Genomic DNA, 17199 nt, shown 5'->3' with positions numbered 1-17199 from the left:
AGGGGATGGTCCTAGGCCACGATTTAATTTTGATGGTACCTCACTCTGTCGATATTCTATTGAATAAAACTCAAACACAACACCTTACTTCTGCCCGGTTGACCAGGTACGAATTAGTTCTATTTGCTCCTCATATCCAAATTAAAAGGTGTTGTGTTCTCAATCCGGCTGAACTTTTGCCTCTCCCGCAAACTACTGCTTGCGGCGATGACGGATCACATGACTGCCTGTATGCCACCGAACAAGAAACAAAGGGCAGAATAGACCTCTCAGATACTCCTTTGGAGAATGCGGAAGGGGAGCTGTTTTGTGATGGCTCCTGTTTTAAACTTCCGAATGGCACATCTACAGCTGCTTATGCAGTTACTACTTTGAACAAGATCGTAGAAACTAAAAGGATTCCGCATAACTCCGCGCAGGCCGCAGAGATTATAGCGTTGACCCGCGCTTGTGAGCTCTCCCAAGGGCATAGAGTTAACATTTATACGGATAGTCAGTACGCCTTTGGGGTGGCTCACAATTTCGGAAAACTGTGGTCGGAAAGAGGGTTTCTGACCTCACACGGGACCAAGATTCAGCATGGTCCCTTAATAGTACAACTACTTTTAGCGCTCTCACTCCCTGAACAATTAGCAATCATGAAATGTGCAGCACATCGCAAGGTCATAGACAATGTGGGAAGAGGAAATGCTTTCGCAGATTTGATAGCTAGACAAACAGCTACAGACCTTAGCACAGACATGTACACCTCAAGGGAAGTGAGAGATGGTTGTATAGTAGATGAAGGCATTGGGTCTGTGCGAGATATTCAGACTGATGCCTCTGTTGAAGAATCTAGGAAATGGGCTGAAGGCATGGGGAAATTGGATGACGAAGGGTGTTGGGTGGATGCATCTGACGGGAAATGGTTGCTTCCTGATTCTTATGTATTAGCAATGGTCACGATGGCACACGGTCCAACACATGTGTGTGCCCAGCAAATTGCGAAGATATTACAGCAGGTTTGGGTGAATGATAAAATTTTGGAAACTGCAAAAAGACTCATTCAGAACTGTATGATTTGCCTGCAGCACAATGTGGGTAAAGGGACAGTGACTCCAAGGGGAAGTTTCGGGCCCCCCTCTGTCCCCTTTGAAACCATTCACCTTGATTTTATTGAAATGGAGCGATGTAATAACTTGAAATATGTTCTTGTTATCATTTGTGCTTTTAGCAAATGGGTCGAGGCTTTCCCCGTCAAAGATGCTACCGCCATGACCACCGCAAAGATCTTGGTAAAAGACTATTTTCCTCGATTTGGGCTCCCGAGGATAATTTGGTCGGACAACGGCCCCCACTTCATCGCAGCCGTAATGTTGCAAATATGTGTTGCCTTAGGGATAGAGAAACGTTTTCATTCAGCTAGGCACCCTCAAAGTGCGGGGTTGGTAGAAAGACACAATGGTATTTTGAAAAACAAACTTGCAAAAACATGTGCCGACACTAAATTAAAATGGCCAGATGCTTTACCTATTGTGTTGTTAGCTATGCGCACCACACCCCAGACTAGAACTGGTCTCTCTCCATTTGAGGTAGTGATGGGAAGGCCTGCTAATATTTGGGGTCTCCCTAAACCTAAAGCCCTGAGGGATGTGGAGAATGTATTGCTCATAGACTATTGTAATCAATTGACTAAAAATCTGTATTTCATTTACCACCAGGTGAATGCTGCCTTACCTGTACGGTTTACGGGCCCAGGACACAATATATTGCCCGGCAGCTGGGTCCTGGTAAAGGCCTACGAAAGGTCTTCCTGTCTCGCGCCTCGCTGGCGGGGACCCTACCAGGTTTTATTGGTCACCAGGACGGCAGTGCGGGTGGCAGGAAAGAAGAACTGGATACATGCAACGCATATCAAGAAGATCCCTCACCCGACGCCACACGTTACAGAAGAAACAGAACCCCTCGCTGGTGCTACACTCTCTGATCTCGGAGTAGCAGGCAGCGTTGTGAGTGCGTCGGAGAAGTTCTCTGAGCCTGAGGAGCTCGGGGAGCCGTCCATTTTGTCTCCGCACTCCCGTGATCAATCACTTCCGGAAAACCTTGCTTCGAGCTCTGCGACTTCCGTCGCTACTGATACGACGCTCCCCTCAGGGAGCGACGATACTTTGCTTTTGGATTCAACAAACTTGGGTACCATCCGGTACAACCTTCGACCACGCAAATAAAATCGCCGCACGAGTATCGTGCATCTGGAAGAAAAAGGAGTGATTGAAATACTATCGTCTTCCCTTTTTTTGGAACAAAGAAAAGGGGGGGTTCTGTTGGCCAGGGTTGGGAAGGACTAAGAAGTCGCGCGGCCGAAGTGCCGCCAGCAACGAACATTGGGGCCGTCGATCGGGATAATCATGATGCCTGCCGCCTTCACCGCTGCTCCTCGTATTGAACTATTAGATAAGGAGGTGACCAATTCGAACAATGGACAATGTGCCTGGGCCCCGAAAACGTACTGTTGTGTTCTCGTTTTTATTATTATTAGTTTTGCAACTGCTGCTGTGGGACTTTGGTATTTCGAAGATATTTATCCTTTGAAGCCTCTGTTACCGACCAAAATTGTACCAACTGTTTTGACTCCCTCTGTACACCTTCACACTCTGTCCCCTAGGGACTCTTGGCATAGACAGAAATATTATAATAACACTTTGATGATAGTGATGAATGCTACGCATGCTATTTTTAATAGGAGTTATTGTTGGGTCTGCACTCACTTACCACAACATGGGAACAAGGGACTGGGATGGTATATACATCCCTTACCTCTAACAACCTCTTGCTATGCCTCTCTTAGAGCACTCTTTTTTGGCCGATGGAATGATAGCATCTCAGGGAACTTCGATGGGACTAATTTGAATGAATTTGAAAAACGTGAATTGACTCCCCTGGGATGCTCGCTTTTCGCAAATAGGAGTAGACCTAATATCGCTTCTATTAGGCCGTCTGATAAACTTTCTTTTCCTTTTCAAAATCTAGTTTCTTTCAAGATGGCTCCGATAGGCAATAAGGATGCCATCCCTCCTTCTTATTCTGTAAATCATAGTCCTGATTCTGTCCCTTTCTGTGTACAAAGAAACGGCACTAGGCCAATGGGAGATTTCGAGCCTTGTATAAATATTGTAAATTTGACTGGGGAAAATAGGCCTTTGTATGTAGGGGGACCGGTTTATTTTGTGTGTGGTAGGTTAGCTTTTCCCTGGTTGCCCAAGGATTGGCAGGGGACTTGTTATTTAGGGATATTGTTACCAGGTGTATTTATAGCCAGTACCTTAGAGGTATCTAAGGCTCGCCCGCGACGGGATAATGATGGAGATACCCCTGGACAAGTGTTCGGGGATATAGCCAAATCAGTAGTTCCCTTCTGGGGACAAATAGCAAATTCAGAAAACATCAGGGGATTAGCGAGGGTGTTGGAGAAAACAATCAACCGGACCACGGACATACTTTACAATATGACCTTAGAGCAAAAGGCGATAAGATTGGTAGCGCTTCAAAATCGAATGGCATTAGATGTCATTTTAGCTGAACGAGGTGGAGTATGTAAATTAGTGGGGTCCGCTTGCTGTGTTTTCGTACCAGATTCCTCACCAACAATATTCAAAGCAATTCAGAATTTACACACTCTTAGTTCTGAAGTCCATATCCCTGTAGGAGACTGGAGCCTTAGTACTTGGTTTTGGGATTCTCTACGATCTTGGGGGTGGAAGGTGCTTTCTGTTATTTTAGGTATTTTAGGGACTCTGTTATTCCTTTGCTGCTGTTTTCAATGCCTCCCGAGTATATGCGGAATGATAGGGGGATGTTGTGCCCAAGTTATGAGCGCAATAGGGCGTAGAATATATACCCCGAAGACAGCATCTAAAGAATTCATGTTGCAAGAAGTTCTTATGAACAACTTTATGGCTATTGACATTTCAGACAATGATGCGGAACCTATGGATGCTAATGCCTTCAAGTATTTTTAAAAGTATTAGGAAATAATGTTTTAGCACTTGGCATAGGCCAAAAGGAGGGTCTGTGGAAATCGATATAATATTATGACCCCAATTGCATCGTTTAAATGTATGTTGGCCTACGCCAAGCTGTCTAAAGGATACTATGTACATAGGTTCCGCGGCAAGGTCTTGACCTTAATGTATTGTGTAAGCCGCCATCTTGAATCTAGCCGCCATTTTAGGTACTCTTGCAGTGTGGAAGTCACCCTGAATCACAAAATGGAGGCCGAATGACATTTCGAGTAAGACTTCGGCCATGGTGACCTCCGCACACGTGAATGAATAATATGTCCGCAGGCTACTTGTTAGGGTCATGAACTAAGACCCTGTCCTCTGTTTAACCTATATGTAAATATGTAACCATATCAGCGAAACTGATCTAATGTACGGAAATTATGTGTTCGACCTGGCTACGAACCCTAGCCATGGTTCCAGAAATGGTTAACTTGCAAGAGGGCTGGCCAATGCAGTACTGAATGTATAAAAACCCAAGCATCCCGATGATCGGTCTCTCCCACTTTCAGTGCGAACCTAACGTTGAAGGTTCGTGTGTTAGTCAGAGGGCCGAATAGCTATTCGCATGTCAATTGACTTTGGTAACTTCGTAACTTTGAAATAAAGCGCTTTGTATGTCCTTTGTAACCTGTGTTGGTGTGTTTCCTTTTGGGCTTCCCGGCCTCATGTCAATTTCTCTGTTTCCACACTAGGAGTCTATATGGTTTTAAATAGATCACTTTTCCCTTTGGAGTTCTGATCTAATGATAAGTACCATGTACTCTCCCAGGTTTCTCGCAGAATACATTGAGGATTGCCATAATAAGGTTGTTCAAATCTTTGTGTTTCTGTTTAGATAGTTCTTGGGGAATACTTTCAGAGTTCTCTATCTCCTAAGGTAGCAAACAAGACAATATAGAGAAGGTATTGGCAGAAGGATTTTCTGTTCACTCTTTTAGGAGATTTACATGGTAGAGGTGGGTCTTCTGTTTTCTATCAGGTTGGCTATTTTATAGGTACAGGTTCCTGTTTCCTGAAGCACCTGACAGGGCCCATGTCACTTTGAGACAAGTTCATTTTCAGAGGTAGGTAAGAGGATTAAAAGTTTCTGTCCCACTGAAAAGGATCTTACATTTACATTCATAGGTAGATTTTTGCATAGCTTGGGCATTCTCCATCTGTGTGTGGACTAGACTCCGGATGAGTTTCATGTGCTCTCGCAAATTGGGTAGTTGTCTGTTAGAGGAAAATGTGTCCCTCTTCTCTTTCTTCCCAGGTTTCCCGGAGCTTGTCTAACACATCTCTTGTTTCTCTACCGTAGAGTAACTCAAAAGGGGAGAAACCGGTGGATGTCTGAGGGGTCTTTCTGCCTGCAAATAGGACCCAGAAGCATACAATCCCAGTCGTTCCCATCCTCATCTACCAATTTTCGCAAAATCATGTTAAGGGTCTCGTTAAATCTCTCTCCCAATCCATCCATTTGGGGGTGGTAAACTTAGATTCTTAAGGTGGCAATGTGTAGTAATTCCTTGATTCACCCATAAGCTTCCTTATGAAATTGGATCCCTGATCCATTAGAATTTCCTTGGTGGAACCAACCCTAGAAAAAAATGTCATTAGGTGTTTTAAAGTTTGCTGGCTTGTGTTGTTCCGCATGCGGAAGACTTCTTGGTACCAGGGAGCATAATAAACAATTACGAAAACATATTTATTAGCCAGTCTAGATGTTTCCAATGGCCTGATGATATGCATCCCATTTCAAGTGAAAGGGACTTCTATTATCGGTAATGGGTTCAGAGGGGCAGGCAAGGGAATGTGTGAGCTGTTTTTTCTGCATATCTTACAAGTCTGAATGAACTTACTTATGTCAGCATGGATACCTAGCCAATAGAATTTCCCACTGATGTGAGCTTGGGTTTTGGATTGTCCAACGTGCCACCCTGTAATATGAGAGTGTGCAGTCTCTAGCACAATCTTAAATGAGTCTTGGGTATTATTAACTGAGTTTTACTTAGGTCTTCCCTGGAGGTCTCCCTTCTATATAGTAATCCCCTTTTTCTTGTCCTTCTCCTTCAGGAACCACTTGTAAGAAAGTTTCTGTGAGTGCTGGATCATTTTGGTTGGTGAAGGCTAGATCGGGATAGATCATATGTTCCTCTTCCCTTTTTGCTTCGATGATAGCTATCCCATCAGCTTCTCCAAAGCCTAAGTTACCTCTCTCATCTGGTCCATTTTATTCCTCATAATGGGGAAATAGCGCCTTCCTGAGATTTCCTTGTGCAATGTTGGCACCAGGTTATATTTCAAACAGGGTCTCAGAATGGTTCTGTATGAGAACCCTTTTGTCTCCCCGAACGTCAAGATCTATAATGCCTGTTCGGACATCTATATCAAACTTCCAGGCCAGCTGCTACAAATGTCAAAACCTATAGATTCTTCTGTGGTGGTAGAGGGGTTTGAGGCTCTGCAACTAAGTTTCTGGAATGTTAGGTTCCCCAATTTGTCTCAATTGAGTCATATCCCACTTTGACATCATATGTAGGGGAGGCATGATATGTTATGTTACTTTCCATGTATATAGCGCTCCATATATCATTGGTATGACCTCAAAATGCTGGTAGGTTGAATGCCCTCGGGAACCGTAGTTCTGGTTAGTAGAGAGAGATAGTGTCATAGGGTGCGTGAGTGCACTAGAATATGTGTGCAGCTCATGTAATTGTTGGGTGGTAGCTACATCCTAGCGTTAGGTGTGGATCTGGAGATATCAGTTTTATGTGTGCAGTCTGGTGGATGGATGCCCAGACTGGGATCTGGCTCAATTAGGCCTGAAGGACGCCTATGTGAGTTACTAGGCCGTAATGTGCTTGGCTAGCTGCATTTTATTAGTGTGATGAGGTGTTCATGGGGTAGTATTCATATGTGAACAGCTAGGCCAAATTATCAGGGGTATAGCTGTGTTCTAGATGAATGATGGTGTATTGTAGAGAGTAAGCATAGTGGTGTGATATGGTGGTTATCTTTAAGCACCCGAGACAAGGCACGTGAAGAGGATGGCAGGGAACATAGCGACACACTGTCACATAGAGACAGGGGGCTGGGTTTATAGCGGTTTATAGCGACAGGAGGTGCATACGGATATAGAAACGGCATGAGGAACCGGAAGGCAGGATACACAGTGACACTCCACTTAGGCTAATGTCCACAATTTAATCTCTAAGTGAGGCACATGCTAACATTCATAAATGCATTTAGGTGAGGCACATGTTAACATTCACAATTCCATCTAAATGTGGGGCATGCTGGCAATTCCATTCTTTCTAGATGCGACTTAGGCTAATGTCCACAATTTAATCTCTGGGTGTGGCACATGCTATCATTCACAAATGCGTTTAAGTGAGGCACATGCTAACATTCACAATTCCATCTAAGAGTGGGTCATGCTGGAAGATATATTCTGTCTAGATGCGACTTGGGCTTATGTCCACGATTTCATCTATAAGTGTGGCACATGCTACTATTCACAAATGTGTTTAAGTGAGGCACATGCTAGCATTCACAAAAGCGTTTGTGTGAGTCACATGATATCATTACCAATTCCATCTAAGTGTGGGGCAAGTTGGCAATTCCATTCTGTCTAGATGTGACTTAGGCTAATGTCCACGATTTCCTCTCTAGGTGTTGCACATGCTAACATTCACAAATGCATTTAAGTGAGGCACATGCTTACATTCACAATTCCATCTAAGTGTGGGACATGCTGGCAATTTCATTCTATCTAGATGTGACTTAGGCTAATGTCCATGATTTCATCTCTAAGTGTGGCACATGCTAACATTCACAAATGCTTTTAAGTGAGGCAAAGGATACATAGGGAGAGAGGGAACAGGAAGGCAGGGTACACAGTGATGCAGGGTGGCATGTTAACATTTACGTTCACATTTCTATCTAGATGCGATTCAGGATAATGGTCGCAACTCCACCCAAGTGTGGGGCATGCTAGCGATTGTAGTTCAATCTCGGACCGACTCAGGCCAATGTTTGTGACTTCATCTAGGCGTGGCATATGCCACCATTTACAACGTCATCTAAGTGTGATGCATGCTTTCATTCACAATTCCATCTACTTGAGGGGGACGTTATCATTTACAATTCTATCCAATTGAGGATACGCCACCAATCATAATTCAATGTGGCACATTCTACCATTCACAATTCTATCTAAGTTTGGCACATGTTATCGTTCATAATTCCATCTAAGTGTTTGTGCATGCTGTCATTTACAGTTCTATTTAAGTGTTGGATATGTTACCAATCATAATTTTATCTAATTTTATCTAAGTGTTGCACATGCTATCGTTCAGAACTCCATCTAAGTATCACAAGTATGACACTGATAAACAAGGTACAATTTGTAAAACCTGTATTGAAGTTTCTAGGTTTGGAAAAACTCCTATTCTGCCCTATAACTAGGATGGTAGCAGTCTCCACCATCAAATAATAAATGAAACAGTCCTAGTGAAGTCTGAAAAATCAAAATGGCATATGCTAACAGAACATAATGCCTGCCCTATCTCTTGCACAAAAAGTGTGTAAAGGAGATATGTATGTAAAAGAAAATCAGTGTTCAAATATAAAGAATGCATGTGGCTGAATCAGCTCTCCTCCCCACGTTAGACAGCACAGAGTAAGGTGGACCCCGCAGGCAGGATGATACATTCTGGCTCGGGTTTTCAACACAAAATAGTTCAAGGCATGTTTTGAGACCCGCCTAGCCTTCAACGTTAAAGTCTCTCTTCCCAGACTTCCAAATAACATTTCAACAAAAGTTCATGCTGGTCCCCCTCTGTCTGGCTCAGACCTCTGCAAAACAAAAGTTCATGTTGGTCCCCCTCTGTTGCGCTCAGACCTTTCACAACATACATTCAAGTTGGTCACCCTCTGATGGACTCAGACCTTTCACAACACAAGTTCAACAATGATTGCAAGGGGCTCCCTTCCCCAAACTTATTGCACTTGGGGTCTCCATCAGTCTTGCTCAGACTGTTTTTGGATGTCGAAGACTTTAGAATGTGCATGGCTTTCGTTACAGACCTCTGCAGTACCACTTTGTACTCAAAGTTCAGTGTTTCCGCTTCTTACTCTGACCTTGTCTTTGGGTTAACTTTGATCACTTTTCCATTTCCAGTTCATTTACTTTATTGTTACAAACAATGCACCTTTCACAGAGACTTTCGAGTGGGCTACCTCCTTTCACCAGACCACTCTGTTGCTCAGTATTGCTGATTTTACAACCGTCCTTACGTAAAAGTTAATTCAAACATCTGTCTTTCTTTGCATCTCATCCACACGCGTGCAGCCTTCGCTTGTGATATAATGTTGCCACTTCAATCTTTTTTTAACAAACACTGGTCTCTCAGGTTGCTGCCAACTCACCGGCTTTGTGTGTTTATTTCTTGGTTTTATGATTTCCAATTCACCAGTCAAGATTAGTACCACAGGCTTGGCCTCACCTCCTCAACTCTGCCATTCACCTGGGAGGGTTGCCGGGATCCTTGTAACACAATGCATCCTTCTACTTTGGGATCTGGCCTTCTCCACGTGTCTTTTGCAGCCTTTTGAAGGCAACAGCCTCCTGTAGGGAACTCCTGGGGTTTTCGACCCGCTGCTCTCGTCCACCGGTCCATCGCTCTGCTCCAGTAGGTTCGCCTTCATCCTGGAAGTGCTATTCATACTTGTGCTCCACCTTGCTCGGAGTGTGTCTCTAGGTTCCCCCTTTTATCTGTGTAAGGAGAGCTAATTGGTATCAGGTGTATGCACTTAAATTCAAGAGCCTGACTTTGCCTGACCCATTTAGCGGGACATGTCCAGTACGATGTATTAGAGTTCGTCTTGTTACTTTCAGTCGCTCTATTCCTCAGCCCAGTGCGTGTCTAGAAAGGAGGCGGGGGTGTTGGGACATTGGAGAGTCCCAAAAAATAGAATTGGTTGGATGTACAAAAAAGGGGGAGATACCACATCTGACCATCAGCTGCCTCACCCCCACTCCCTGAAGACCCCTCAGCCAGGTGATCCTCCTGCACTGGTCCACCCCCAGAGTCTGGATCCAAAGGCGATGGCCATGCACTGTCGACCTGAGAGAGAGAGGTCCCTGGGCACTAGTGGGTGAGACACCCTTTGGTTTCTCACAGGGGTAACAGATCGGGTGTCCAACATGTTCCAGGGTGTCCAAGCCCGGACAGGGCCAGATAGGGAGGGACTTGGCCATTAAATGAGGCCCTTTGAGGGGGCCGGCACTCACTTGCCAGCTCCAGCGGTATCTCAGAAGATGTTAACAACACCCAACCAATTAGACAGCAGGCTCTGGTCACATGTGCTGATCGAGTCAGCTGATTTCACTTACCACGCGGGGCGGCCATCATGAAAGTCCTCACCTTCAATGGAACATTTGGGGGTGGTGCTGGTGGAAAAGGGATGCACTCCCCAGCTCCGATGTAACAAGAAAATAAAGGGTGCTGAGAGTGGCGCACCTTAAATAGCTGACCCTTTGAGGGGGACCGGTGTTCACCAATCAGGAAGCAGACTCCAGTCACATGTGATGATTGAGTCAGCTGATTTCACTTGCCATGCTGGGTTGCCATCATGAAAGTCATCGCCGGCAATGGAACCTCTGGGGGTGGTGCAAGTGGAAAAGGAAAAGGGATGACTTCCCCAGCTCCGATGTAAGAAGAAAAGACACAGTGAAGAGGGATACTCACCTTTGTCTTAGAAAACCAAAAAACATGTTCCTATCTTGCATAGGTTGACTGACATCCTTTGTATTGTAAATTGATAGCACTGTTTTTCAGACCCAAACCTGCAGAATTCTGAGGCAATTACGTTTAGCCTGCATTTAATGTGAATGCCTATACGCCAGAAACCAACAACCCTGCATTCACACTGAAGGAGGATATTTATTTAGACATGTTTATATAAATACCATTGAAAGTATCTTGTTACAAAATACCAAGCAAAATTAAATGTTTGAATTGAAGAGAATACTTTAAAACACTGGCTCATGAGTGTCAATGTTATGATTGAAGATTAATATCTAGAAATATGTGTAAATAATGTAAAGAGTGATTTGGTGTGTGTTTTAATTGTGCACGTAGTTGCTCATGCCCATATATTTGATTGTGATAACTTCCCCTGCATAAAGTAATGCAACTACATATGATAACATTATGTTCAAATACATTTGATTTTTAACCCTAATGTGCAAAATGTTTTTGTCCCAGAATTGTGGGGTGGGACCACATATCAGAGAGGGTTAAATCAGTGATGTGCATTTAGTGAAAAGCCAAATATATCTTACAAGCCTGCAGCCATGTCCCAGGCTTGCCAGAGCCCCCTTATGTGGCTGCAAAAGATGCCAAGCAGTGAGAGACAGTGACCTGTTTGGCCGGCCATTTTTCACAGAATATCCCTAAAATAAACCAAACCGTAACACCCCTTAGCCAGTCTAATGTTGCCTACCTTGTACAGATATCAAATGACAGGGACTATCATACACTGCACAATGGTTATGGCCTCCAGCCATTCTACATGCACTCTCATCCCACCCAAAATGGCCACTGGCCTAGGCCAGCAGCCAAGGTCATTGGCCGATTTGCCAAGGTTATGTCATTGTTCATGCCCCAGGAGCCAGCAAGCCATTTAAACATGGCTGGTGGACATGGCTTTTGACCATGCCCCAGTGCATCTTGCCTGGGCCAACCTACATTAGTCCAAATGTACACTGCTATAGCCATCGTCCATGGTGTGTGGATGTTTTTTCTGGATATTTATTCTGTTTATTGTCCACAGACTATGAAATAGGACACACAGGTCGCAAGTAATCCGCAGAGGGCACGTTGCTCATGACATGACATGGCCTGCCACTTCACCACCATTGTGGATCCTCTGGTCAGTGGTGCCCTATTTTTTAAATTGTATTTATTTATTTAATTGGATTTGGCTTAATCAAACCTTTGCAATATAACAAAAATGACACAATTACGCAACTGTCAAAAAGAGATTTTGTCACAGTCCAAAAACATCCTTAAAATTCATACAAATTCAGACAAATTCATTCAACATTCTCTAAAACAAGTATACATTTTTCCCTCAAATTACCCACTAACAATAAAAACATTACACATTTTTAGAAACCTAACAACAGCAAGAGGTAGTGCAAATGGTTTCCCTTCTAACATTTTACTCTATAAAATTCCAATCTCTACAATAGCTACATCTCTAACATATTTCCCAAAAAATAAAATCCGTAGATGTAAAAAGGCAGGACACACCAATAACACACGGTATAAATTCTCATTTGTGTACAGATCATTGCAATATCTACGATATGCGCATTCCAATGGAATACCTGCTCTGATACATATCAACTATTTTTTTCTGGATCACGTTAAAAACCTCACCAATCAATATCTCCAACGCCGATCTGGGAACTTTTTCAAATAAGGTTCCAAGACACCTATCCTCTTATGACACCGCCCCAAATGACCATAGAGAGATAGTATCATGAATACTAGGCTGATCACTCAATTCGTCGGAACCAGAACTGTCGTTATCCAGAACCCACTCCTCCTCACCTGATTCTTCTGTGGACTCCTCGCGTCTTCGCCCCTTTTTTCTTGTAGACTTTTTTTGAGAAGAGATATGGTCTTCCGTGGTTAGAAGCCACCCTGTTCCCCCTCGTAACACCAGGGAAACAAGGGACTCCCTTTCCGCAGAAGCCGTAAGAGAGGAAAAAAGCGTATGCTGAAAAAAAACCTCTCTTATGTGTTTAGATCTTGTTGCGGTGTAAGGATAGCCAGACAAGGTTCTTTTCCAGGTATCCGAGGGAGAGGATGTTCCGGGTTGCAGAGGATCGCAGAGACCGCTGAGGATCACATGAATGCTGAGCTGAGCAAGGGGAAAGCAGTAAGAATGGAATGCCGGATATGCGGCGGCAGACCGGGAAGAAGAAGAATGGTAGCGTAGACCGAAAGGAAAGAAGGAGGGAGAGGAAAGCAGGAAGTAAGAAGAGAAAACGGGGGAAGGATAAATGGACCCGAAAAGGATGGGAAAAGAAACAGGTAAGCACAGAAGAAGGTAAGCACAGAAGAAGGAGGGCCGAGAGCCGGGAAAAAAGGCAGGACGAGGAGAGTGGGAACGGGAAGGGCGGAGAATAGCTGATAAGGCAAGGGAAAAAAATAACGGAACGCTAAGACGTGCGAAGACGAGAAATAAGGAACAGCCAAGAACCAAGGAGGGAAAGGACACCGGAAAGAGATAGGCAAAGAAAAAGGCAGAAAGGGAAGAGTACCGGAATGAGATCGGCAAGGCAGCAAGCAGGCAAGCTGGAAGCGAGCACACAAGCGACACGGAGTGTGAAAGCAACAGTTGCAACGTGCCGAGCAAAACAAGGAGGCGTGGTTAAAAAGCAAAACCAGGAAGAGGCCGGAAAAAGACTAGAGCGTAGCAACAGGAAATGAAAAAAAAGGTGGAACAATTAATGGCGGCGGAGTTGCCATTGGCTTCTTAGACGCCAAGGGAATCTCCTTACAAACGACATGGCAGATAGCTTCATGAGAGACACTCTGGTATCTTTCCAATTAGACAATGTGATAGTAGTTTTCACTTTGCATGGATTTGCAATACGAATTTCAGGAGTAGTGTCCATCTCAATCACAGTCCCCAAACAATTTTCTTTAAAATCATCCAATGGTGTTTTCATACCCGTCAGTTCAACTTACCCATCTCAGCATACAATGCATCCATAGGGGAGATTAAACATGTATGAAAAAGTGCCAGTTGTTTCCACTTAATACGGCTTTCTAAAGATTTTAAATCTAGATCATGCATATTGCCACAATCAGGATCTTTTTGGGCAAACTCTTCTCCACAAAATTGCTTCATAGTAATACATGTATGCAATAATCATGACAGGTAGTATCTCAAGCCCATACTTACATAGTATTTTATCACTGGAATCATTGAGAATCTGACATTAACCTCGGCCATTTGGGCCCGAGCTTTCAAGCTTTTTTCAAGAGTAAATCCCCTATGATAGGCCTTCTTTGGATTATATGTTACATCAAAACCCAAATATGTCATATTGTCTGTCATTGCCAATCTATTATCTTCACCGAACCAGCAAAGTTACACCTCTTTTCCACATGACAGAACTTCATTACGTGTGTCTTTGCTGCATTCATTTTGAACCTATTAGCCTCCATATACTTTGTAAAGACACTAATAAGACTCGGCCTATCAACCTGTGTATTGTACAAGAGGATGAAATCGTCTGCATTAGCCATCCATGTTAATCGGATTTTGACAATCTTTGGTGTTACAAATGCTGCCCCTCCAACACTTCACCTACATAAGCAACTTAGAGGTTGAAGAGTCAGGAGGATAAAATACATCCCTGTCACAAACTATTTTGAGTTTCCGCCCCCCGAGGCAACAAACCATCACTAATGAGCCTAACCTGCACAGTAGTGTACTCATATAGATAAATTAATATTGAGAATAAGCCAGTTGGAAGACCCCATTTACTTAATTTCTTCCATAAAATATGTCAGTCTACTAGATCAATTTCCATAGTCAAGTCAAATGATACTACATAGGTTGGCCTTCTACTATCCCCACAGGCCAATATTCAGATGCAGCTCAAAAGAAACCCATTGCATTTAGTGCCTAAACTACTCTCAAAGCCAGTCTGACACTTACTCAGTATTTGGTTTTCCACCAGCCATTCATTTTTTTTTCTCCAAGTGTAGACCAGCAAATATCACTGAGTTTGCATCCATTAGTTATTGGATGATAATTACCAGGGGACATTCTATTATCTTTTTAAAACACAGGGACAAAATATGCATTTTTGCACAAATGTCTGTGTCATCATTATATCGCTAAACAGAATAGACAATATTCCTGACCAAAGTGCAAGCGACACACAATATCCGCCTGACTAGGTCTGAGAGGCCTGCCTGACCTCTCCATGCCGGGCGCAGCGCGGCGCCAAAACGAGGCTGAGACCGCCTCTCAGCTCGAACGAGCATCCGCCGGCAGGCGGATTCGCCGGCCCTCACAAAGGCCACACTAAGGCCTGTTGGGTGCCCGTGCCTCCGCACTCCACATCTTCTGCCCAGGGAAGAGGGCAGGAGCCCTCTCCCCCGCCCCGAAGCAGCCAGCAGCACAGACGAGGCCCACAGAGACCGCCTGACTAGGTCTGAGAGGCCTGCCTGACCTCTCCATGCCAAAACGAGGCTGAGACCGCCTCTCAGCTCGAACGAGCATCCACCGGCAGGCGGATTCGCCGGCCCTCACAAAGGCCACACTAAGGCCTGTTGGGTGCCTGTTCGGAGCCTAAGGAGCCAGGGACCAGGAACTCTGCCCCTACCACTCCAGAGCCACCATGAGCAGGAGCTCCTTCCATCTACTGCTGGAGCAGTAGCCAGCCCTGCCTGACACCAGGTATGTCACGAGTCCCTAGCCGCAGCACGAGCGTGCGTCTTGAAGGCAACACGCGGCGGATTATTTAATAATATCCGCGCCGCTCAAGCGTGTGGCCTTCTCCAGCCAGGATCTGCCCCATTATTGCACTCAGAGTGCATCCAGCCACCAATTGAAGCCCCTAGGTCCACACCATTTAAAGATGGCTGACCGTCGCATCTTCAGCCCTCCACCCGGCCCCGCAACCCTGCAAACATTGTGATTGGCCCCTCTCCTCTACTGGGAGCCTACCACAAGCCAGCAGGCTTCGAACCGGCCCACCTCGAAGGCACTGTACACGGTGCCTATCTCTAGCCTGTATACGCCATCGAGCATAGGGCTAGATCCCCTGCCCATCTCCTCTGAGGCAAGCATACTGCCCCTTACAGCAACCTTTTTTCCACTGCTCCAGCCAGCAACCTGATCTGCTTCAAGCCTTCACTGAACCCTGTTTTTGCAGTACGGTCTAACACAAACTACTTTCACATTGTGTTGTGCCTTAGGGTCGCTTAGAGACCACTGTGACATAGTGTTATGCCTCAAGGTCGCTTAGAGACCACTGTGACATTGGGCCTCATTAGGACCCTGGCGGAGAGGGTTTTACGCCAGCGTAGTGCATGGCGTACCTCTCCGCCATACTACGAGTTCCCGTAGCGCCATGGCGGCCTTTTCCGCCTGGTTTTACCAGGCGGAGAAAACCATGGCGCTACGGGACCTCGTTGTTAATTACGCCACCGTATTTTACGGTGGCGTAATTAACTCCTTCCCCACTCCCATTATACCCTATGGGGCAAAAATGGGAATGGGGAAGGGCAGAATGGGGATTGGGGATTTACCGCCCCGCCAAGGTCGGAATGGGGCGGTAAATCCGCCAACCCCCATGGCGCTATCGGCGGCTTTCCGCCATGCTTCGCGGTGCATTTAGCACCGCGAAATCCGCCTGGGTCGTAATGAGGCCCATTGTGTTGTGCCTTATGGTCGCTTAGAGACCACTGTGACATTGTGTTGTGCCTTATGGTCGCTTAGAGACCACTGTGACATTGTGTTGTGCCTTATGGTCGCTCAGAGACCACTGTGACATTGTGTTGTGCCTTAAGGTCGCTTAGAGACCACTGTGACATAGTGTAGTGCCTCATGGTCGCTTAGAGCACACTGTGTATTAGCACTGTGTATTAGAACTGTGTATTAGCACTGTGTACTAGCATTTCTCTGATTCTCTGCGTCAGTACCCTCACTGCAGCACCATTGTGCACTTACATTGCGTACTAGCTTCTCTCTGATGATTTTGTGCGCCAGTTCCCTCTAAATTCAGATATGATAACCTGGACCTTCCTCATTATGTTCCCATTCTGCCTGGTTCCCCATGACACCCCTTGTACAGGGCCACACTTTCGCTTACACCCCAATGGCCTCAGCAGACTAGCCTGCCCCAGACATTATCCCATACCCTGCCCCACCCCCTTCCTACCCAAAATCAACCCCTTCCAACCTACCTCCTCCATCAACTCTCATCGCACAGCAGACACCTCCAGCCCCCAAGAAGCATCACAAACTACTCCCATCGGCCAATCCACTATCACGAACCTCACTACCAGCAAATCCTATCCCTGCTCAGGCTTATCGAGACTCACCCGACTCAGATCCAGAACACACACACCCG

This window comes from Ambystoma mexicanum, chromosome 7p, assembly GCF_040938575.1.
Source record: "Ambystoma mexicanum isolate Mex_15411 chromosome 7p, UKY_AmexF1_1, whole genome shotgun sequence".
Taxonomy (NCBI): domain Eukaryota; kingdom Metazoa; phylum Chordata; class Amphibia; order Caudata; family Ambystomatidae; genus Ambystoma; species Ambystoma mexicanum.
This window is presented reverse-complemented; position numbering follows the sequence as displayed.